Source organism: Hemitrygon akajei, chromosome 19, assembly GCF_048418815.1.
Source record: "Hemitrygon akajei chromosome 19, sHemAka1.3, whole genome shotgun sequence".
In the NCBI taxonomy this organism is placed as follows: domain Eukaryota; kingdom Metazoa; phylum Chordata; class Chondrichthyes; order Myliobatiformes; family Dasyatidae; genus Hemitrygon; species Hemitrygon akajei.
Window position 1 is genome coordinate 25,954,029 of NC_133142.1, and position 25,114 is coordinate 25,979,142.

Here is a 25,114-nt window from a genome sequence, read left to right on the forward strand (position 1 = left end):
AGCGTTTTGGCTCCGCCGCTCCCCCCACCTTCCCGTTTATCGCAAACCGGTATTTCCCACAAGACGCGGCGAAACCGAATGTGACGTCTAGCATTCCGGGCTGTAGTACAGAAAACATACTAACAAATGAATTACTAAGCGAAAATATTATAAACTAAATAACTGCCATAAAGGCAGCACAATGCTTTTCTTCGAGTGTTTTCCATGTTGATGAGGGTGAGTACAAATGACTGATTTACAATACTTTAATTGTGAAAGTGCGCTTGATTTATCGTACAATTTCATTGGACCTCTGTGAACTACTCATCAATTTTATTGGTCTACTGTTACGAGGCAAAATGTTTTTGGCGGCATGAAAAAAAACCATGCATTAGCCGCACCGTAGTAAAGGCCGCAGTGTTCAAAGCTGATCAAAATGTGGGAAAAAAGTAGCGGCTTAAAATCCGGAATCTACGGTAAGTATTTGGAAACATGGCTAACTAAATCTGGACCCAGAATTCTCCCGTTCCTCTCCCTTTGCCAATGAAGTGTTGATCTCCTGCTCGTACGGACAGGTTCTGATAGAACCCTGCTTGCCGGTTTCTCGCCATGACCTCTTGTATTCACTCTGGGTTACAGATGCTGCTTTTCTTGTGTGCTGCAGAATGGACCAAGGGAAGATTGCAGCAGTTCTTTAGATGTTTGGACATTTTTATACTTTGAAGTAGATTCCAAAATGGTCATTGCCGAGCGGCACTGTAATGCTTTGACAATTCCAATAGGATAATCAACAATTTCTAGGCTTGTATTTCAAATGTAACTAATCATTAAAATATTACTTTTCTGTTCCTGTTTTAGACACTGATTTCAGTGTGACATTTTTTTCTGTGAAGTGATATAATGCTCTGCCTAAAACTTTCCTGAAAAATATTCTGGACTAAGTTGTAAGTTAGAGCTAACAGGTCTGAACTCCTCACTCTTAAAGCCCAAAATCATAAACAGTGAGTTTACACTTAAGAATATAGCAGATAAGGCACTTCAAACATATAGATTGTAAACTTGCTTCAGATTTGCTTGGGGCTGTTTAAGGCAAGAATCAGACGTTCTTGGATATTCTTGTTTAATATGCTGGGAACCATGCCATTATTCTATCTTCTAACTTTGCTATAAAAATTAATAAAATCGATTTTCATGATAATTAGTTTTTATTTCATATTTTCTATTACTATACAACAGTCACTGTAGCAATCCCTTCAAATGCTGCTTTCAGTATCAGTTTAATATCACTGGCATATGTGGTGAAATTTGTTCCAAAAGTCAATACCAGCTGAAACATTGAATTAAAGAGGAACACTGCAGAGGAAATTAAACATATGACCTGTAGGTTGGTGAAGTGAACCTTCAAGCTCCTTACTTAATGGCCTGTTGAACATTGGGAACCTTGACTTCTCAACTCCACTGCAGCGTGTAAGAATCACACAGATCAAGAACAACCCAATAAATGTGTAAATGATGTGAAGTAAATCAATGAAGTGTGCCAGTAGTTCACTCTACTAGGATGATTTTAAAATCATCCTTTATACTTTCAGAGGATTTACTTGTACAAATGAGATGTGCTTTATACAGGGCCCGATGCTGTACATAACCTTGATATATGTGTAGATAAGCATGGCGAGTTTCTTTTCTCACAAATTCATTACTGACTCATTTGGGTTTTTAATGTAGATCCAGCACTTCCATGCTCAGTTTTACTGATAGCAGACTATTTTTTGTGGATCTTGGAAACTGTAATCTCCAATTGGCTGAGCATAACATATCCTAAGGCCAGTCATTGTCATTTTTGTGCTTCAGCCTCTTTCCTTCTTACATACGTTCAAAAATGGAGATGTTCTCTGATGAAAGCAGCTTGCATAATTCTATTAGCAACCCTCTCATATAATGAAGCAATTCATCCCTATATGCAAACATTCCTGGATTCTATTCTGATGGATAGTAATAAATAGCAATTAACATTCCAACAGGGCAATAGCTATCAGCAACATAATAGAGTCTAACCATTTACAGTGGCAAGCAAAAGTTTGGGCACCCTGCATGGTCAGTACTAAGTAACACCCCCTTTGGCAAGTATCACAGCTTGTAAACGCTTTCTGTAGCCAGCTAAGAGTCTTCCAATTCTTGTTTGGGGGATTTTTTCCCATTCTTCTTTGCAAAAGGCTTCTATTTCTGTGAGATTCTTGTGCTGTCTTGCATGCACTGCTCTTTTGCGGTCTATCCACACACTTTCAATGATGTTTGGGTTGGGGGACTGTGAGGGCCATGGCAAAACCTTCAGCTTGCACCTCTTGAGGTAGTCCATTGTGGATTTTGAGGATCATTATCCTGTTGTAGAAGCCATCCTCTTTTCATCCTCAGCTTTTTTTACAGACAGTGTGATGTTTGCTTCCAGAATTTGCTGGTATTTAATTGAATTCATTCTTCCCTCTCCCAGTGAAATGTTGCCTGTGCCACTGGCTGCAACACAAGCCCAAAGTGTGATCGATCCACCCCTGTACTTAATAGTTGGAGGGGTGTTCTTTTCATGAAATTCTGCACCCTTTCTCTCCAAACATACCTTTGCTCATTGCAGCCAAAAAGTTCTATTTAACTTCATCAGTCCACAGGACTTGTTTCCAAAATGCATCAGGCTTGTTTAGATGTTCCTTTGCAAACTTCAGACGCTGAATTTTGTGGTGAGGACACAGGAAAGGTTTTCTTCTGATGACTCTTCCAAAAGGTCACATTTGTGCAGGTGTCACTGCACTGTAGAACAGTGCACCACCACTCCAGAGTCTGCTAAATCTTCCTGAAGGTCTTTTGCAGTCAAATGGGGGTTTTGATTTGCATTTCTAGCAATCCTATGAGCAGTTCTCTTGGAAAGTTTTCTTGGCCTTCCAGAACTCAACTTGATCTCCACCGTTCCTGTTAACTGCCGTTTCTTAATACATTACAAACTGAGGAAATGGCTACCTGAAATCGCTTTGCTATCTTCTTATAGCCTTCTTCTGCTTTGTGGGCATCATTTATTTTAATTTTCAGAGTGCTAGGCAGTTGCTTAGAAGAGCCCATGGCTGCTGATTGTTGGGACAAGGTTTGAGGAGTCAGGGTATTTATAAAGCTTTGAAATTTGCATCACCTGGCCTTTCCTAATGATGACTGTGAACAAGCCATAGCCCTAACAAGCTAATTAAGGTCAGAGACCTTGGTAAAAGTTATCTGAGAGCTCAAATCTCTTGGGGTGCCCAAACTTTTGCACGGTGCTCCTTTCCTTTTTTTCACTCTAAAACTGTACAAAACAAAAATAATACACTAATCTTGCTTAAAATGTTGAAAAGAATGTTTCATCTTTAACTTTATGACTTTTGGAGATCAGTTCATCTTCTACTCACCTAACTATTCACCGTAACAGAAATTTTGACCGGGGTGCCCAAACTTTTGCATGCCACTGTAGTATATGTTTAACAACCAAATGCCTCTATCATTGCTGAAATCTCCACCATGTGCATCCTGTGGATCATAATTAATAATGTATTTTACTGGAGCAGTAACATAAATATTATGTCTACCAGAGTAGGTCAGAGACTGAACATTCTGTGACAACTCACCTACAGATTGTCAAAGCCTTTCTACCATCAGTAACACACAAGTCAGGAGTTTGCTACACAATTGAATGTGGCTCCACCAGGAACCAAGAAGGTAAATGCCACCTAAGAAAAAGCACTTGGTTTGACCATCCCTGAATCCTTCATCCTGATCACCCATAAGCACATTGTGACAATGTCCAACTACAAAATATACGTGAGCAACTCGCCCATGCTTCTTCAGCATCATGGGTCTGCCCATGACTTACACCAACTAGAAATTCCTCAATTTGCTTGAGGAAGTATTTTTCTAGTCATATAACTGGTACTCTCATTCTAATTAAATAGAACAACCTGCAAAGTTATTACATTTCAGCTGTGCTTTGTGATTCATATATTTCAGAGTGGAATTTGTTTTATTTTGGATTACTTGAAATTATGTTGGTTACATTTTATTTCCACTAAGAAGGTAAATCCTTCCATGTACTAGAGCAATAGAACATAAATGCTCTTTTTATCAATTTTTTTTCCAACTGAAAATGGGCTTCTCACAGAAAAAAAATACCCATTTTAAAAAATTACTGCAGGTATTCCAAAACAACTTGGTGTAAACAAATGCCTATTTTGATATCTCTTTGAAAAATCAGAGCAGTACAAACATAAGACATGTCCTGGTAGACAGCTTGAAATGATTTTGAATGGGAGAGGGTAGTGGGGGTGGGGGGAGTGGGTACAGGGGTTCCTGGTCTATAGCTTTAACCAGGGAAGCAGGGCAAATACTGAATTGGTACCAAACATATGTTGAACTTGAAATCATTTGTACTTATTAGGCTAATTTTGGGTGGAAGAGGGCAACCAACCAGAAATAATGACATAGGAATTGTCTCCTCATTTTTGAAATGGCATTTGAAAATACAGTCATTGAGTCATTGAAAAGTACAACAAAGAAACATGACCTTCGGCCCATTAATTTCATGCTGAACTATTTAAACAGCCTTCTCCCACCGACCTGCCCAGGGACCATTGCCTTTCAAATCCTTACCATCCATGTACCTATACAAACTTCTGTAACTCAGAAAGGAAATGATGTGTAGATCAGCTGGTGTACAGCTGCCAGGTAATGTGGAAGTGAGTTGATTGTAAAACCACTGTTGCAATGGAATTACTTTATTTCCTCCCTTTCTGCGACAGATTTAGAGTGGCTCACAGGATTAAGACTACCCAATACTGAGCAGAACTCAAAAAGGTTGAGATCCATTTTAGTCATAGTAGCCATTGAGAGAACAATTTCTGAACCTTTTACGAAGCTGGCTGTATGAACATTTTACAAATTCCATTTAAGGTAGATACATTGTGTTAAACGTACTGCAGCAGGATGTAGAGCTCCTCATACAACAATCTTTTCCTTCAAAATTATTTGTCATTAAGCATAATTACAAAAACATAATTTTTAGGAAGACTTTTTCGAATTTTGGTTTCTGAATGCAGTGATCCTATACTGTACTAGATGCAACTCCATTACAGAGAAATGGAATCGAACATTCATAAACATTTAATACACTACCAATATATTATCATACTTTTATCCTGGTGCATGGAATTCATGAAGGAATAATAGAAAGAATGTATGAAGATTTCTCTCAGTCTCAGATGTCACTGCATCATTCAAACTTGAATATCATATATTGTACCTGAAGAAAAATAGTGGAAAAGTAAAATATTTAAGCTAAGGTACAAAAATAATGACAGATAATACAGCCTTGCTGCTATACACCAGAATGTCTCCAACTCAAGTGCTTTAGGCTTCTTAAATGTATGGGATCCAATGATAAACATTCATCTGAAATGGGCCCATGAAGTAATTTAGTGTATTTCATGAAAACAGTAAAAGAAATAATAACTTTCTAATGACCACATTAAAATGTATTTACTAATGCAAGATACATTATGTCTACAAATCCTAATTTACAAAGTTATTAAAGGGAAATATAATCTATTAATCATTACATGTCCTAAGTGAGGGAAGAGCACTGAAAATCCACACTAATCGTTGTGCTTGAAAACTGCCTGTTATAGCTGAAAATGTACATTACAATCTTGATCAAAAGGTGTAGCAGAGTCTGAATCAACAATTTTACCGTTTCATTCCCTTGTAAAATACCTTTCGTTCACACACCAACCATGCAACTGATCTGAAATCAAAAGAATTTCTCCACTTGCAATATATGTGATTGCACTGTTAGAAATACTGTGCTATTTTAATGAAAAAATAATGTACTACCTGCCCCTCAAGCACTTGTTTTGCATCTTTGTTGCTTGTCAAAGCTTCTTTCAACAACCTTGCTGAATTACTCCTTCCTACTTGTCCCTTGCACAGTACTGCAGATACCAGAGAAAGTTAACTTCCCAAACTTATATTTTGCAAAAACTTCTAAACTTCTGATCTACGTAATAAATCTAATATCTTATCTTAACGATCACATTCAAATTTTTCTTTCTTGGACTTCAGAAGATCCCTAGGTCTGATGGTGCTATCTTGCCACCCTCAAACTTTCCATGATATTTTTGTTTGAGGATCTTTTTTGGTCTGTAATTATCTCTGGAGGTTTGCTCTTTGATCTTAAATCTTACTCTTGTATTCATAATTTCAACTAATTAGAAAAATCCATTTCCGACTTTGCACCAAGCCTTTATCACATCAGCAAATTTTCTGTCATCAAAAAACTCCATTACAGCCTAGGTTTCAAATACTATTCCCATAATCTGGGGATGCCCTTCTGACCCTATTTCCATTCAAAACTACAAACTTCCTGTGCTAGTAATTTTTGACAATCTAAAAGGCAAATTAAAATTAATGTGTCATGGTATCATGATATAAATTCTGGTAAAAATATAAAATTTGCATCAAACTAACATGGATATTGGTAGATGTGGAGAGGGTAGAGGTGGAGTGAAGATATAATCTTCTTAAACTATATCTCTTGATTTCATATAGTTTTAAGTGTTGATATTCTGACCTTTCCAACAAATGTGAATATGAAGTAAGCTTGTGCTGGGTCATTTTACTAATGGTTCACTACAGGTAAGTGAAGAGGGCTGTAGCTTTTTTTGATAAAGGAGGCCATAACAGCATTATCAAGAGATGACATTCTTGGGGGGTGGGGGGGGTTGTCCATAGAGGCCATATAGGTAGAACTTGGAAACAAGGAGAGGGTCAGTCTATTGGAGCTGTATTATAGACTTCCAATAGTCAATGGGAATTGGAGGAGCTGTTGTAAAGAGAAATTGTTTATAGTTGTAAAAATAATATGGTTGTATTAACAGGAGATTTTTAATGTACCCAGTATTGACTGGACTACCTGAAGTGTTAAGAGTTGGCATGGGGTAGAGTTTGTGAAGTGTGCCCAGAGAAGTTTTCTGAGTCAGTATAGAGAAGGGATTATTCAGGAGAGTGAAATATTGGACCTCATCTTCAGCAACAAAGCATGTAACTGAGTCAAGGAGCACTTAGGCTCCACTCACCATAATTCTATTAGTTTTAAGATAGAGATGGAAAAGGATAGAAGTTCACAAGTTAGGGTCCAAACCTGGAGTAGGACTAATTTTTGGAGAATTAGGCAGGACCTAAGAGGTCAACTGGTTGAGCCTCTTTGAAAGGAAAGGAACAAATAGCAAGTGGGATGCTTTCAAGAGTGTGCTATCAAGAGACCAGAATCAGTATGTTCCTGATTTGGGGGAAGGATAAGCCTGGCAAGTTGAGCAAACTTTGGCTGATGAGTGATATTGAGGCTCTGGTCAAGGAAAGAAGAGGAAGCATGCATTGGGTTTAGGAGGTTGGGATTGAGTGAAGCCCTTTAAAAAACTTAAGAATACACATAAGAGGAAAATTAAGAGAGTAAAGTTGAAGAATTTGCAACTTTACAGTGCAATAAATTGGATAACTTCCCAGGGTCTGACCAAGTGCACCTTTAGGCTTTGTGGGAACCAAGAGACAAAATTGCAGAGGCCCTTGTGAAGATATTTGCTTCACCATTAGCCACTGGTGAAGTTCCTGAAGACTGGGAGATGGGTAATGTTATTCTGTTGTTTAAAAAGGGTAGAAAGGATATTACCTTAATACCTAACTCTTGTACCCGTCATTAACAAGATTTGAAAGCCAGAAAACACTTCAATTCCTTCTGATAAACATTTGTCAAGTATATTCTTTCCACTTCATATTTTTGTTTCCTTGCAAAAACTTAGTGATTTCCGCTATTAGGGGCTTTGGTATTATAACAACTCAATTCAAGATTAAAACAGTCCATTTACAAAGCACTAACTAGTTTCATTTGTCAGTATTTTGGGGAAGTTGACTGTGTTCAAAGACAAATATCAGTGCAGTATGAGTGATTCCTCTGGGAGCCAGGGCTACTGCAAACCTCATGTCTGTTTCTATTCACAATGCACAACGATCTTTAAGCCTATTCAGTAACAGCAGGTATTCCATTCCATTAAGCCTCAAGAGAGCAAGCAGAGGGAACAGAGAAATATTTCCATTAACTTGATGGGAAGGAAGAAAATTTGACTGGATCAACCGTTAAAAGAATGGCAATTAAACTGCTCATTCTTGTGGACCATTGTGTTGGCCAAAAATCACTTTGCATTCAATAATAAAAACAAATTCTTGCTGAGAAAATTTTTAAAATAAGTTTAAGGCAAGATCTGATCTTCAAACTGGGAAATAGTGCTTTTCTTGGTGTTGGAAGGAATACAATTAAGGGATTGAATGTGCTCACCCACAGCCAGTGTTACCTTCAACAATGACTATCACCCATTTGATGTCAATGCTTCCCAGGATTCTGCACAAACGCATTAAAACACAGCATCTGAGAGGAGCTAAAGGTGTGTTCAGCAAACAGGAAAAAATAAGGTCTGGGTGAAAATTGGTTCTGCTGAAAACAAATTTTTCTGGTCAATGAAAATCCCCCCTTTTATGTATTAACATTTCTACATTTTTTTTACCTAATCCAATAACTGTTGATGAAGGCATTATTTTGTGAACCAATAGGAATTATTTTTCTGAAAGAAAAAGATTTAAGACACCAGTCATGACTACTTTTAGGAGCTCATAATTGATATTTATAGTGAGATTTTTAATTCTTATTTTATCCTACTAGTAACAGGGCAACAATTGCTCTTAATAAGTTACATATTTATTAATTCTATTTGTCCTGTTAGCAATGACATCTTTAATTGAAGCCTACACAGGTTCCTTACCATAAATTAGCCCGATACATTTAATGAATTTAAAGGGAAAAGATTTACCATCTCTAAAACTTCAAGGTGATTTAAACTATATCATAACTCAAGTTTCAACACTTGAAAAGTGCTGTCCTTGGGCCACTATTCAATATCATGGCTACGACTGCAAAAATTTAATCATGTGGCCACATTCTGCTCTAATTCTATCTACAAGTTTGAAGATGATATCACCATAGTGGGCCATATGTCAAATAACACTGCGCTGCAGCACAGGAAGGAGATAGAGAGCCTAGTGCCATGGCATCAAGAAAACAACCTCTCTCTCAATGTCAGAAAGCCAAAACAGCTGGCCATTGTCTTCAGAAAAAAAAGCAGTGCACGTACTCGTGTCCTATATTAACAATGTTGAGGTTGAGTTCTTCAAGTTCTAAAAAGTGAACATCTCAGATGCCACAACTATGGAAACTCACCTCCTCTTCCTCCGGAGGCTAAAGAAACTTAGCATGTCCTTGTCGACCCTTACCAATTTTTATCAATGCACCATAGCAAACATTCTGTCTGGAAGCATAATGGCTTGGTATAGCAAATGCTCTGCACATGATCACAAAAACTGCAGAAAGCTACACAACCTAGCACATCATAAAATCCAGCCTCCTCCCTTCTAAGGACTCGGTCGATACTTCTCTCTCTCAGTAAAGGAGTCAACAAACTCAGAGACATACCCACGCCAGAGAGTCTTTCTCTCTTCTTCCATTGGGCAGAAGTTACCAAAGCCTGAAAGCATGCACCACAAAGCTAAAAGACAGCTTCTACCCTAGTGTTAGAAGACTATTAAATGGTTCCCTCGTACAATAAGATTGGACTCCTGACCTGCAAATCTTCTTCATTGTAACCTGCACCTTTTGTTAATCTGCACTACACTTTCCATGTAGCTGTTAGTCTATTCTACATTGTTAACTTTTCACCCTGTTCTCCCTCAATGCACTGTGTAATGATTTGATCTGTATGGACTGTATGACAATATAAACCAATTCCAGTTCCAATTTCCATCTTTCCTGTGTTACTTTAATAACACTCCATGAAAAGAAGGCCTATCAAATACCATGGAAGCAGACATGCAAGGTTTCAAACTCCATACGTTTTAGGTGTTTGCATGTTTTTTCTGCACTGGAGATCAATTGCTACTACGTTGCTTGCAAAGGTTGAAGCATGCAATGCATGTCTGTGTCTGTATGACCCCAGAGAAAAAACACACAATATCTACAGGTACAATGCGGGATTTCTGGAAATGGTTGGTCCCTCAAGGGGCTGAGTGTGTTTTGGAGAGTGCTAACTGTCTTTTAACTTGAAACTGTAAATACTTGTGTTGTGAAGCCATTAATATTGTATAATAGTGTATTGCTGTGATAATGTACTGTAATTATTTGAATAAACTTTCATATATGTTAAAAGATAACAAGCAATCCTGACAGGTGGAGAATAGATAAAAGACTGAGTGAGTCTTTAGACCAAGACAGATTGCAGCCTTTCCCTTGGAGTAAATGATCATTTTCAGTGGAAAACTTGGAGATAGATTTAACTAAAGGGATCATCTCCCTTGATGACCAGCTGACATGTGATTACATATAGAGCCTTATGCAGGTCTTTCTGTTACATTTTTTTTGCTTGTTCTGGTGCAGTTGTGCACTCCCACTCCTCTGGTTGCTACATGACTGCTGAAAAGCTGTTCTCATTCACTGGAGGAAATTATAGGTGACTTCACAGCATGATCAAGTAGATTTGGAAGGCCTGGCTTCTGGCTGCATTGTCTTTGCATGAGATGTAGCACTTTTGGCTGATTGCCTGCCAGAGACAAAGACACCATTGGAATGGGAAAGGGATACAAAGAGCAGCATTAGTTAAAAGCATGTTATCAATATTTCAAAGATCAAAGTAAATTTATTGTCAAAATAGATACATGTTAGCATCTCATACTATGATATTCATTTTCTTCAGGCATTTACTGGAAAAATACAATGGAATTTTATGAAAAATTATACATAAACATACAAAGTCAGACAAATCATCAAAGTACAAAAGAAGACAAATGGCGCAAAGTAGTAAAGAACCCTTGAAAGTGAGTCTGTAGGTCGTAAAATCCTGAATCTGGTGGTGTGGGACCTGAAGCTTCTCTGCCTCCTGCCTGCTCGCAGTAGTGAGATTAAGTCATGGCCAGGATGCTGGATGCTGTTTCCTTACGGCAGCGCTTTGTGTAAATGTAATCAATGGTGTGCAAGTCTTTGCCAGTGTTGGACTGGGCTGTATCTGGCACTTTCTGTAGTCTTTTATGTTCCTGGCATTGGTGGTTCCATACCAGGTGATAATGCAACCAATTAGAATATTCTCCACTGTGTGTCTGTAAAAGTTTGTTAAGGTTTTTGGTGCCATATTGAATCTACACAAACTTCTAAGACAGTAGAAGTACTGTTGTGTCTTCTTTGTGATTACACTTATGTGCTGGTCCCAGAACAGATCTTCTGATATGTTGATGATGAGGAATTTAAAGCTCCCGAATCTTTCCACCTCCATTTCCCTTCTGGGTACTGGCTTAGGGACTTCCTGCTTCTTCCTCCTGTAGTTGACAATGAACTCTTTGGTTTTGCTGATGCTGAGTGAGGGGTTGTTGTGTGGCACCACTCAACCAGATTTTCAATCTCCTTCCTACATTGCAACTCATCACCACCTGTGATTTGGCCAAAAACAGGGGTGTTGTCAGCAACCACTAAAATATAGCATTGGAACTGTACTGAGCCACACTATCACAAGTATAAAGTAAGTAGAGCAGGGCAGTAAGCACAGAGACTTTTAGTGCACCTGTACGGATGGTGAGTGCGGAGGAGATGTTTTTGTCAATCCATACTAACTAGGGTCTGCCAGTGAAGAAATTGGGTTTATGCTCTGTCACTGCCCATGTCTGTGTGGCCATGCCTTTGGCAATGACCATCCTCTATGAGAGTACCTTTCTGATTTGATGCCTTTGTCATTGCCTTTCATTTTGTGTCACCTTATCCCTCAGTGAGGGAAATTTGGCACCAAGTGACAACAAAAAGATAGTGGTATATACTGTTCATGATGTTATGTTTTAATAGACAACAGTTTATGAAAGCTGTGAAATGTGGGAGCTACATGTGCATGATTGTGGTGGATACTGATAAGAGGTATGTACAACTGAATGGGCCATGTGTCAGTGATATGGTTATGCAGAATAATACTTGAAAATGCACTCATTAATCTTGATTATAGTTTTCAGGTCAATTAACTTTCAGCATTTTATCATCATCCTCAGAGGTGATCTTTGTCATTGACATGGAAAAGATTCTGAGGAGAAGCTGGAAGTTCTTCCAAGTTCCATGCAAGACAACTGTTCACCTCTCTGCTTCTCCAACAAGGCACCTATTGCAGCAGTTGACAGCCATGAAGCACATTCTGTGCTAATTTTTTGACAAGCTGCAATTATCAGAATAAGAATCATGTTTAATATCATTGGCCTATGTATTGAAATGTGTTGTTTTGTGGCAACAGTAAATGCAATACATAGGGATTTGTAAAAACTACATTACAATAAGAATTTTAAAATAAATATTAAGTTGTGCAAAAAGAGAGCAAAAACACGTTTGGTAGTGTTCATGGGTTCATTGTCTATTCAGAAATCTGATGTTGGAGGGGAAGAAGCTGTTCCTGAAACAGTGAGTGTTGGTCTTCAGGCTGCTGTGCCTCCTCCTTGATAGCAGCAATGAGAAGACAGCATGTTCTGGGTGATGGGGCTCCTTAATAATGGATGCTCCCTTCTTGAGGCACTGTCTTTTGAAGGTGTCCTGGATACTAGGAAAGCTGGTGCCCATGATGGAATTGGCTGAGTTTACAACTTCCTGCAACGTTTTCCAATTCTGTGCAGTGCCTCCTCCACACCAGACAGTAATGCAACAAGTTAGAATGCTCTCCATGATACACCTGTAGAAATTTGAAAGGGTCTTTTGGTGACATACCAAGTCTCCTCAAATTCCTAATGAAATACTGTATAGTCACTGTTGGGCCTTCTTTGTAATTGCATCAATCTGTTGCACTCAGGATAGATCTTGAGAGATGTTGAACTTGAAACCGCTTACCTTTTCCACTGCTGATCCCTCAATATGGACCAATGTGTTCCCTGAACAACACTCTCTTGAAGTCCACAATAAATTCCTTGGTCTAACTGACATTGAGTGAAAGGTTGTTCTTGCAACACCACTCAACCAGCTGATCTAGCTCGCTCCTATATGCTTCCTTGCCACCATCCAAAATTCTGCCAACAATAGTTGTGCCATCACCAAATTTTTAGATGGTGTTAAAGCTGTGCCTAGCCATGCAGTCATAGGTGTAGAGACAGTAGAGCAGTGAGCTAAGCATACATCCTTGAGGTGTGCCAGTGTTGATTGTCAACAAGGAGGAGATGATGTTTCTGATCCACACTGACTGTGGTCTCCCGGAAAGAATCCAGTTGCAGAAAGGAGGTACAGAGGCCCAGGTTTTGGAGCCTGTTGATTAGAACTGAGGATATGATTGTGTTGAATGCTGAACTGTCAATAAACAGCAGCCTGGAACAGATATTGCTATTGTCCAGGTGATTCACGGCTGGGTGGCCAAGTGCCAGATGTCATAGGGGGTATCTCATATTGCAACCATAATGAAATACTCGATATAAAATGGTTCAGGCTGGCTTTAAACATTGTATCCAAGCTAGGCCATTTGCTGAGATACTGAGGCAAATTAGCGGTGGCTGAATCTGAGATCATGACAAAGAGAATTTGGTGTAGTCTCTCCATCGTATTGAGCTGGTGGTGGTTATTCACAGATCACAATCGCCACATCAGTTAAGCTGAGGAAGGGATCTTTCCCTTGATTTCAATAAAGAGATTGGATTTGCCAATAGATAACAGCAAAATGATGTGTTCTATATACTATTAAGTGGCTGACACTGTATTATGTGACAGTAATTCATCTCAGTATTCCTGTGTCATGAAGTGTGAGAGCAAAACCCCAGCAAACTATGAAACACTGACTGAAACATGACTTTACTTTCAATCTTAATCACGACTTATTTGAAGAACAATTTATTATTGTTTAGAAGGTGACATACACCTTAATTTCATCATCTTAATTTTCAGCATTTTTTAGTCAGTGGCTGTGAGAAATGAACTATATTTTAATGCATCCAGTGGCTAATGTGATAGCTTATCAAGCACTTTCTAGTGGCCAGTAATATCCATGATCCAGTAATAACATTCTCACTGCTCCTACTAAATGGCACATGGTTGGTAACACAAAGATAAAAGATCTTCCTACCAGTGTTTTCTAGCCAGAGTACATGTCAACATCGGATTATTCCACAAGTACCATAGATGTTAACCATATTCCTTTTCCTAATGGCAATATGGATCCAAAAAACATCTCTTCACCTTATTCAATGCAGCATCTAATTTTCAACTGGTCTATAATTACTTCAATGATGATAGATATTGCAGTTATCCCAACTGTTACAAAACTGATTGAAGCGCTCATGTACTGAAGCACCTTAACATTAATTTCTATATTCACAAACTAAACCTCTGGCATTCTTTCTAGCCTCAAAGGGTGTTCAGTATATTTCTGCTGTCTAGTTACCTGCCACCTTCAGATCAAATTCTTCCATAACAGTGTCTAACTATTTATCAACACTGCCAGGAGCCTTGTTATTTCAGCAATGTCATCTTATAATGATATACATAGATGAATTAATCTTTTAATACCTTCCATGCTATAATTATTACTTCAGTAGTTCAAGGTAATTCAAATGCCCTCTCCTTACCCCTTTGGTCTTCTATATTGCTGCATCTTTTAATGTTTTTTTTTTCTTTCTGCATAACTCTTCCAAATTCCATAGCTGGTTCTCAGTTACACGGAAATGGGAATGATTCTACATGAATACCAAAGTGCTCAAATGGTTTCAAATACTATCCTCTGTTACTGTTCAATCCAACTGTCTTTCTGACATACACACAAATGAGTTTACACTGCTGACAAGTCAAACTTGACAAATCTGAAGTCATGCTGTTCGGCATTCACCTGGTGTTATATCTCCCTGTTACTGATTCCATCAACTTACCAGACTGCTCACTACGGCAGAAATACAGATCATCAGCTAAACGTTAAATCCCACATTCATCTCTTCACCTCCGAAGATCAGTCAACTTCACCCTTCTCCATCTTCTCCAGTGCTGAAAAGCTAATTAAAGATTGCTCTTCAAGTACTCTCGCTGACTCATTGAGTCCAGTCTGGAAATAACCCATGAAGTTTTTATGACACAAAGTTCAGCCAACTGACATGATTAATCATCCTTTGTTTTCACTACCTTTCCTTGGAGATAATGTAGCATTGAAAATTAACTTTGTGGAGATTTGTGATATATATGATTATATGATTTATATATATATATACAATGTCTGAAATACGTCTTATGGAAATGTTTGTTTGATGATGAACTTCAATAAAAAAAAATTTAAATAAGAAAATTATGGTATTTTTTCATAAAAGTCCTATTGAAGCTAATTACATTAATTATTAGGAAAGGATAAATCCTCTGATGCTTGCACATGAGCAGCTAACACAGAAATTCAGTTATTGTCAGCAACACATTGCTCTCCCATGAAACACACTGCTAGAAACATCACCATTAAGGTTGAAACTGAACGTCAGATAAAGGGTGAACTTGGTGGATATATCCAACAACTCACATTAAAAGCAGTGGAAATCATTTTAAAAAGGACGACCAATTTCCATCACTGACACAAGTGCTCCAATACCATAAAATTAATTTGTGTTTGGAACTTCATTCTCTTGTAATATTTTCTGGGCTATATTCTAAAATTTGAAAAACTATTTAACATTTTTGGTTTCTCATTCACTTTCTTTCCATGATGTAAATCTAATTTATTCTTTCTGCTTCATGCTTCCTGGATTTGTTTCTTTGTCCTTCAGCGAAGATTCTTCAGTTTGGTTGGAAGAAACATCATTAAGTCACAGATGTTCACAGACACAGGAGCACCACTCCGATTTAAAATGCACGCTCACCTTTTGGGAATCTATCGGTGAAGTGGGAGCACCACTCCAATTTAAAATGCACACATGCCTTTTGGAAGTCTAAAACTGAGGTAAACAAGTTGCTGTTGATTTCAAAGTTGAAGCCATAAACCCAGTGTATTTGTTAATCTCGTTTGAATCAAAAAGACCAATCTTGCAACCCAGTGTATGCAAGATCAGAGTCTATGGCCTGTGTGACACCTGAGCCCATCAAAGACGTAGTGAGAGAAAAACAATGTGAAAGCTATTCTACTGAAGTGCCACTAAATGTGTGAAGAGCCAGCAATGTCCCATTCCTAGCTTTGACGCTTCCCTGATTTGTCTCCTAATCTATCTTCCAGCAATCCCCAGTAAAATCAATGGGATTTTAGAGGACGTAGATCCCATAACAGAATTAACAGCACAACATCAAGGAGGCAGTTCCTGAATGTAAATCATGAAGAAAACCATGAGTCTGCGTTCTATTGTCTAACTTCATGAACAATCCAGCACCAGTGACCGAGTAAATAGTCAGTGGCCTAAATCTCTTAGCAAGCCCCAAACTTTTGGTTTGACTAATTTATATAGATGTTCCAGGGAAACTACCATGCAAATGCTGAAAGATTCCATATGGAACCCTTGGCATTGCCTAGTGAAATCCGGTCTATAATATCTTGCTACAGGAGCTTCTCTAGTTCTAGCTATATTAATACATAGGCCAAGTGAATCAGGGATTGAACTTATTGTACCCTCTTCACATTCTAATATACTTAAAATTTTTAAGATTCAAGGCTTCAAAGTTCAAACATGTTACCTGATAGATGGTAAAGGTCTCTTAAGTTTATTCAATTAGGTTTATCTTTTGGTTGATTTGTTGAGAAAATCGAGTTTTCTACAAACATAATAACAAAGTAATTTCTTCCTACAGAAGATTTTAATTTATGTTGGGGTCTTTTCATTGAAAAATAAAACATTCAATCAAATGCCTTAATGTGGATTTATACAAGGATCCCTATATTAATCCAAATTGCTTCCCTAGTATATAAGCTGTGAGCAGTTACAGCTTATTTTCTGTTAAACACGGAACTCCTACTACTTCCTGTGTTGAGAAACCAACGCTTTCAGCTGCAATTCAGGAATAAGTAAAACTGAAACTAACCATAGAAAGCTGCTAATATAATCACCGTAACTATATGACAATGGAACCTAATCACAACCGAATAAAAAGATCTTTTTTACTGACTAAACTACATGCTTTATAGAATCATATATAAAAATGCATAGAGGAATGTAGTCAAGGCCTGATTGAAGGCTGTCAACTACACTAAATTGTCAAACGTATCAGATAAGCTAGGCTGTAATGGAAAGAGAATGTAGTTTTTACTTTTGTACTTTATTGCTCACATTGATGTTATTGTTCCATAATCTGTCTAAACCTTCAACTTCAGTCAAATTCAATCCTAACAAGCCAAATTTAATCAATTCATTTTCTGTTCTCATATAATGACAAAGCACTTTCTGGTAAAAATTAAACAATGATTCTTCTTCCAAAAGACTTAAAATGGAAAAGTGTAAAATGCTGTAATAATCTAGATTATAAATTAAGATATTTTATTGCCTTTTCATGATGCAGTTAGAGCAATTGTTCAAGCTAAGAATTCCAAATCAGAATGTATTGAATGCTCTTGTAGAATTGCTTGAAGAACTCTTGCATGTGTAGATGAATATAATATTTACCAAGCTTCCATAAAATTACAAACCAATCAAAATTGTTCACAAATTAGCATCTTACAAAAGTAACTTGAATGTACACTTGCCCTAGTGCAGCAATTAGGACAATGACTATGGAAATTTCCTTACCACTCTTAAACATCATAAATAGTTCAGAATATTAAAAAAGATAAAACAGGAAAGATTACACATCCTAGTAACATATACATTTTACATTCAACAGCAAAATCAAACAGAGGAGAGCAATCCTCCAACTAAGAGTACATATCTAAATCACCGCATCTAACATGCAGGCCAGAAGTGACTGAGCATTATGGTGAGCAGAAGGCTTGTAATGGAGTGGTGTTCCAGAGTGAAAACACCAAATTGATACTTGTTAACTTAGCCAGCACATACAGCATAAGTTCAAAAGTAAAATCTTGCAGAGATGTATTGAAATATATAAATTTTCAATGTGGAGTTATTAACCTGTATAGGCCTCAAGAGTTGCTAGCACAGTGAAACAACATCACTGGTTAAAATGCATTTAGTACAACATTTCAGAAAATTCTTTTCTGCACTTTATCTATCCACATATAATCTGGTTGTACTAATGAATGCAAACATTACAGGAAATATAGTTTGATATTATCCTTTCTGAAAAATCTACATTTCCATTTCCATTATGAAATGGAGTAATAGTAGGCCTCTGTTAGTCTCGATAGACCATGGATTTTGGGCAGGGTTTTTTTAATGGAAGACTTGCCCACGCTGCAAGTCTCCCCTCTCCCCTCCAAGGGAAGGGCAGTAGGACCCATACAACTTGGCACCGGTGTCGCCACAGAGCAATGTGTGGTTAAGTGCCTTGCTCAAGGACACACACGCAGCCTCAGCCAAGGCTCAAACTAGCGACCTTCAGATCACTAGACGAACGCCTTAACCACTTGGTCACGCGCCAACACTCTCTTGGAATAAGGCTGTAGTTAATTATTAGAACAAAGGGGATTTTTGTAACTATTGCTGATTGGTCAGATTTAGCAACTAAGTTGACATTTTCTGAACTTGTTCCAGTTACAACCTTTACAGCCAAAATGTGGCACCTTTTATCCCACTTGTAAAATTAAACTTATCAGTGGTGCCAACAGCAGAAGCTAAGGCAATATTTAGCCAGTTTTTGACAGCAGTTACCCAGGCATAAGAGTGATCAAGTGATAAAAGACTACAAAATGTACATAGTAGGTTACAACAAAATATACAGTATATGAGCATATATTTTTAAATGGGATTTGTTTTAAACTAGTCTATATAGGAAAGTGCATTCAAGATTCTGAAATAACATATTCTACAAAACTGTTCTCATAATTTTACAGTGTTGATACAAAGCCAATACTAAAAACAAATTTACTGCTTGTTTTCATTGATCATTTGCTGCACAATGAGAAATACCTGCAAGTTCTAAAAAAAAGCATCAATTAATATTGAAATAATAGGAACTGCTGGTGTCTTGAAAAATATACTTTTTCGAACTGAAGTAATTTAACTCATTGATAAATTAATGATGGAAATGCAACTGAAAAGGAAGGCAACCTTAAACCTGTTATAATTATATAGTTGTACATTTCTTTTAACTATGAAGTGGGATTAAGAATGCTATTAAATATCATACTTTGATGTTATTTTGAACAGCTAAAGGAGATCAGCTTCGAGTTAAAAGAAATCTTCATACTGCACACCAATTGCACTTTCAAACCAGTAACTGCAAGAACAGCCTTTCAGATAAAGCTATATTTTGAATTTTCTAAATCCAAGGACCAAGTTATATTAATGGAAGGAACCAATACAAAACACACAAGGCCAGCACTGAATGCGTACCACAATGAATACGAGGGGTGGTTGATAAGTTTGTGGCCTATGATAGAAGGAGTCAAGTAGTCTTGGTTTCACTATTCATTCAATTTCATTCATCACAAGGGACTAGAATTTGCTGCAATCTAGTATCACTGCAAGACTTGTATGCATCCAGAACAAAGAAGCAGGCAGGTAAATCATTGTGGACACCACCCATCCTGCAAACTGCCTTTTCCAAAATCTCCCTTCCGGAAAGCATCACAGGGTGATTAAAACAAAGGCTTCATGCCATCTTAAAATTTTCATCCCCCAGGCAATTAATCTGATCAATCATTGTAGCTAGCTTTCCCCCACACCGTTCTATCACTCAGTCACTGTACTGCTTTGTAAACAATTTAAAACCACTTTTTATAATGCTGTTTACGTCATAAATCCATGTTGGTATTTACTTACATTTTATTCCATACCCATACTTTAACTTCTAACTTATTTTCATATAATTTTTCTTTACAATGGATGAATTTTGTTTTTTGTTTCACGTCGTGCCAACACACCGCAGCAAATTCCCAATACAAGTAATGTATATGCCAAATAAATTTGATCCTTAATCTTTCATAACAATGTCTATTGTCAGTTAGACATGCTATTGCACACACAGAAGCACAAGAGGTCAAAACTCTGCATCAGGAGCGGTCCACTGCAGGGTTTCAACCCAAAATAGTTAGAATTTATTTTGCCCTCAAAGATGTTCCTCAACCCACTGAGTTCCACCAACAGATTGTTTGTTGCACTTTCACGTGCAGCATTTTTAATGTTTTGCTCAGCAAGTTGCTGGAAGTACATGAAATCTTGTAACAGGGAATGAAACAAGGTACCCGGGACCTGTGTGAACAGGTAAGCAACAATCAGACTGAAAGAACCAGAATTAGCTTTGCAGAGTTAAGACAAATAAAGACTATTAGAGTCCAATAAGGTACAGGAAGAGATACAAAGAAGGTGGGGAAATGACTGTTCAAAAGAAATAGTCAGGGCAAAAAAAACGTTTTAAATTTACACTGAAAATCAAAAAGAATAATAGTAATGGTTGCAAATTTTTACTGTCATTAATATTGACTGACAGTAATTAACACTTACAAATGCTAGAAGTATAAGCTGTCTGGAATGGGCAATGCTAAAAGCATATCTATTACTCCAACAGATTTTTCATACTATTAATAGCAGTTTAATGGTGAGGCAGACAGTAAGATATTATTTTCATATATTAATGGTGGAGCAGTGCACTCTGGACAGCAGCATTTTCAAATCCATGTTTAGTTGTTCATCTGTCACTCATCTGAATTTGCTATACCATTTGTACAATAATAACAGAGAACATGAGTGTCCACTGCCTCCCTGATTGGCTGCAAAGCTCTCTCCAGCCTAGAGATTTCTCCATGGTAACGAGCTCAATAGGGAGAGCTGTGTAAGCAAGCAAAAGAGGGCAAGACTGCAGCTTCAACTATATTCAACGGGAGGTGATAAGGGACATCAAAAGTTCAGGCCAGCAAAGACCAGTAAACTGCACAGACTGTACTGAGAAAGGGTGCTGCGCTGATCCCCACATCTCAGTGCGGTGTGGCCACAACAGTGCACCCAATTCCTGCTGTTATGGGGAGTCTTTCCACACCAAGTTGAGGAGTTATTCATTACTGGGGAAGCAGTGATAGAGGTCAGGGATCCTGGCTTCTTGCACAGCAGCCAGCAATAGAGGGGAAGGAAAAGGTTCACAACCGGCTCCAACCACAGTAGTACTTTGTGTCAGGGGCAGCTACAGTTCACACCGGTTTCCCGATCCATCAGCGAACAGCATGAGCGTGTAGCAGTGTAAATAAATAGCAGCCTGTTTAACCCTGTTGGTGAGGGAAGTTCAAGAAGCTAGAGTTAATGGGTATCACGAGGTAAACACTTCAAGGGCTGGAGTCAAAACTCACACAGAGGAAGATAGTTATGGTTGTTGGAAGTCAATATCCCAGCCCTCAATATTCTCAGAATCCCGGTGAACCATCCCCAGCTGCTTCATCAATAACCTTTCTTCATCAAAATATGGGAAGTGGTATATTCACCAACGGTTTTATAACATTTCAGATTTCAGGTAATTGGGATCAAGGGTTTCAGACTACTGGATTGTTAGGATCTCTTCTGGGGAAGGTATGACCTGTACAAAAAAGATGGGTTACACCTGAACCTGAGGGGAAACAATATCCTCATGGGCAGGTTTGCTAGAGCTGTTGGGAGGTGTTTAAAATAATTTGGCAGGGAAAAGGAAACCAGAGCGAGAGGCTGAGGGTAGGACAATTGGTATACAAGTTGATGCAATGTGCAGTGAGACTGTGAGGAAGGACAGGCAGGTGACAAGGCAAAATTGCAGTCAGTGGGATGAGTTGAAGTGTAAAATTGGGCCAAAATCAAAAAAGGGTGATGAATGCAGGACAGAAGGTATTACATTTGAATGAACAAAGTATATGGAACAAAGTAGATGATCTTGTAGCACAGGTGGAGATTGGCAGGTGTGACGTTGTGGACATCACTGAGTTGTGGTTGAAAAAAAAATCATAACTGAGAATTTAACATCCAAGTAATACATAAATGGATGGAGGAGTGGAGATACATATCAACTAAAGGAGGTATAAGGCACTTCTTCCCTCCACTAACCTGCAGGTCACCTTTGGGCAAGGTGTAGCACCTTCTTAGCCTCCAATCAGGGTCATGTGAAGCCATGGGAGCCCATGGATGATGGTTATATAAGAAGGTGGCATATATCGTATGTCCTGGCTATGCGACACTGAAGCCAGGCAGACAACCTCTGAGGAGTACTGGTAATGGCTGGGATTGCCCATCTTGTAAAACACTGCCCAGAAGAAGGCAATGACAAGCCACTTCTGTAATTTGTCAAGAACAATCATGGTCATGGAAAGACCATTATCGCTCATGTCATACAACACAGCAAATAGTGAATGAATGCACAAATATTGTAAATATATTGTTTGCTTAAGCATTCTTGTTCATTTAAGAAATTCATTATGATGTCATGACAATAGATAAAGCAATGTGAGGTGACTTTGAAAAAGGTAAAGGAAATGATGAATTCTGACATTGCACTCACACATTATGATCCACATCGTTCAGTGAAGTTTGCCTGTGAATCCTCACCTCATCACATAGGTGCAGTCATAACATGTTATGAATGATGGAAATGAAAGTACCATAGTCTTTGCATCATATCCCCTTACCACCACAGAGAAACACTCCGCACAGGTTGACAGAGAGGCCTCGAGTTTGGTTTGGTTGTAAAATGTTTCAACCGCTACTTGTATGGGACAGAGTTTACCCTCATTACTGACTATCAGCCGCTAGTGTCCATTTTCAATCCACAGAAGGGTGTTCCACTAACAGAAAGAGCACAAATGTAGAGAAAGGTTCTGTTTCTTAGAGGGCACAAATACGAGACTGAATTCAAGAGATGACTAATCATGGAAGTGTTGATGGATTGTCCTGTTTAGCCTTGGAAAAGGAAACACCTGAAAAATTTATAAAAGGACTCCATTTGATGTATTCTCCCTAACACAAATCAAAAATCTCCCAATTACAGCAGAGATGATTTAAAAGGAAACCAGAAAAGACTGCACATTTTCTCAGGTCTACATAGACACCCAAAATTGCTAGAATGTGCAGCAGAAATTCTAGTTTTACCAATGTCGGGATGAACTTGCCCTTGATGGAGGTGCTTATGCAGGGATTGAGAGTTGTTGTACTGTCCAAACTGAGAGCTAATGTGTTGGAGGAGTTACATGCCGGTTACCTAGGCATGGTCAAAATGAAAGTGTTGGCTCAAAGCTTTGTCTGGATGCCTGGTTTAGAACAGCAGATGAACCAACTTGTCATGCACTGTTGAGATGTCAAAAAAAAGAAAAAAAAAGAAAAAAAAAGTTGAATTTCCCCATGGGGATGAATAAAGTATCTATCTATCTATCTATCTATCTATCTATCTATCTATCTATCTATCTATCTATCTATCTATCTCCATAAGATTCCAAGAGCAGCTTGGAGAAGAAACATGTCCAGAGCTGTCAGAACCACTTACTACAGTCCTAGAGTCAACTCCTATAATCACCATGGAGGAGACCTCAGAATGTGAGATTGCTCCACAACCACAAGTCTCACCACCAAGCAAAATGACACCCTCCACCCGTCAGAAAAGATGTTATACCACAAGAGTAAGAAATCCTCCACAGCGATTACATCTTCAGGCCTGAACAGACAATTTAAAATTTACAATATATATGAGTTATATGTAAAAGAAAGTGAATGGCATAGGTTATCACACCATATCATACATGCACACCTCGTTTAAATTAAAACAAAACTAAGACATGTATTCCCGGCTCTGTGTTTCCTTTCAGTTAGTTTTATGTTTCGGAGTTTAAAGCATAACATCAACAATAATAAAATAAAATAAATCAACTAATATAACTGGGCCCAGAACACAAACACTCGTACAATTCATTTTATTTTACTTGTCCACAAGGAGAACGGCATGGGCCCCTGCCACCCACACAGTTCTTAAGTCTGAACAGAAAACTGCTATTTTGATAGAGAACTGGCTTATCATTTACAGATATTGAGCATTGTAAACTGTTTCTGTTTGAATTCCTTCCTCTTTAAGATGAACCGCCATTCACAAGAGGTGTAAAAAGTCAATGGAAACTTCAAGCGGACAGCCAGTATTTTGAAGTTGGTAAAGCTGATAGAGATGTTAAAAGCCAATCGAAACTTAACCAATTATATTTTGAAATTAAAGACAATAAGAGGTTTAGTTGTTGAGTATGTTTCACATCACTATTACACCTATTTCATATGTCACCACCCCACCCCACCCCATTGTGTACACGAACGCTATGGTTTAGGAAGACCTTTCTGGAAAAGTCTCACTGGACAAGCCTCACTCGTTTGGCTTGAGTACATGCTGCCACAGTCACCCCAGCCCATCTCGTCTGCAATAAGCAGAGGTGTCTCCAGCAGTCTCACTTCAAAGGTCTCACGACTTCAACTGCCCCAGGCTATAGCTGCTTTAACCTTTGCCTTACTGCAACTTCCACATACCGCGGTGACAACTGGCGTTCTGCAGAGGTCAGTATTGAGACTGCTTTTCACGTTATATATCAAAGGTATGGATGGCTTAATGGACAAGTTTACAGATGATAGAAAGATAGGTGGAGAGAGGGACAGATTGGGAGAATGGGCAGATGGAATATAGTGTGGGGACATGTATGGTCATGTATGTTGGTAGAAGAAATAAAGCCATGGACTATTTTATAAAAGGGGAGAAAATTCAAATATCAGAGGCGCAAAGGGACTTGATCATCCTTATTCAGAATTCCCTAAAGGATAACTTCCAGGATGAGTCAATGGTAAGGAAAGCAAATGCAATATTAACATTCATTTCAAGAGGACTAGAATATAAGAGCAAGGATGTGATGTTAAGGCTTTATAAGGCATTGGTCAGACCATACTTGGAGTATCGTGAGCAGCTTTGGGCCCTTTATTTAAGAAGAGATGTGCTCACATT

The 25,114-nt window shown here is 38.2% G+C and overlaps 1 protein-coding gene across 2 annotated transcripts in view; it reads right to left on the minus strand.

The window, feature by feature from the left end:
* Nucleotides 1-25,114, minus strand: part of LOC140742106 (bis(5'-adenosyl)-triphosphatase-like) — a 946,366-nt gene that overhangs the window by 389,526 nt on the left and 531,726 nt on the right. The window lies entirely within an intron of this gene.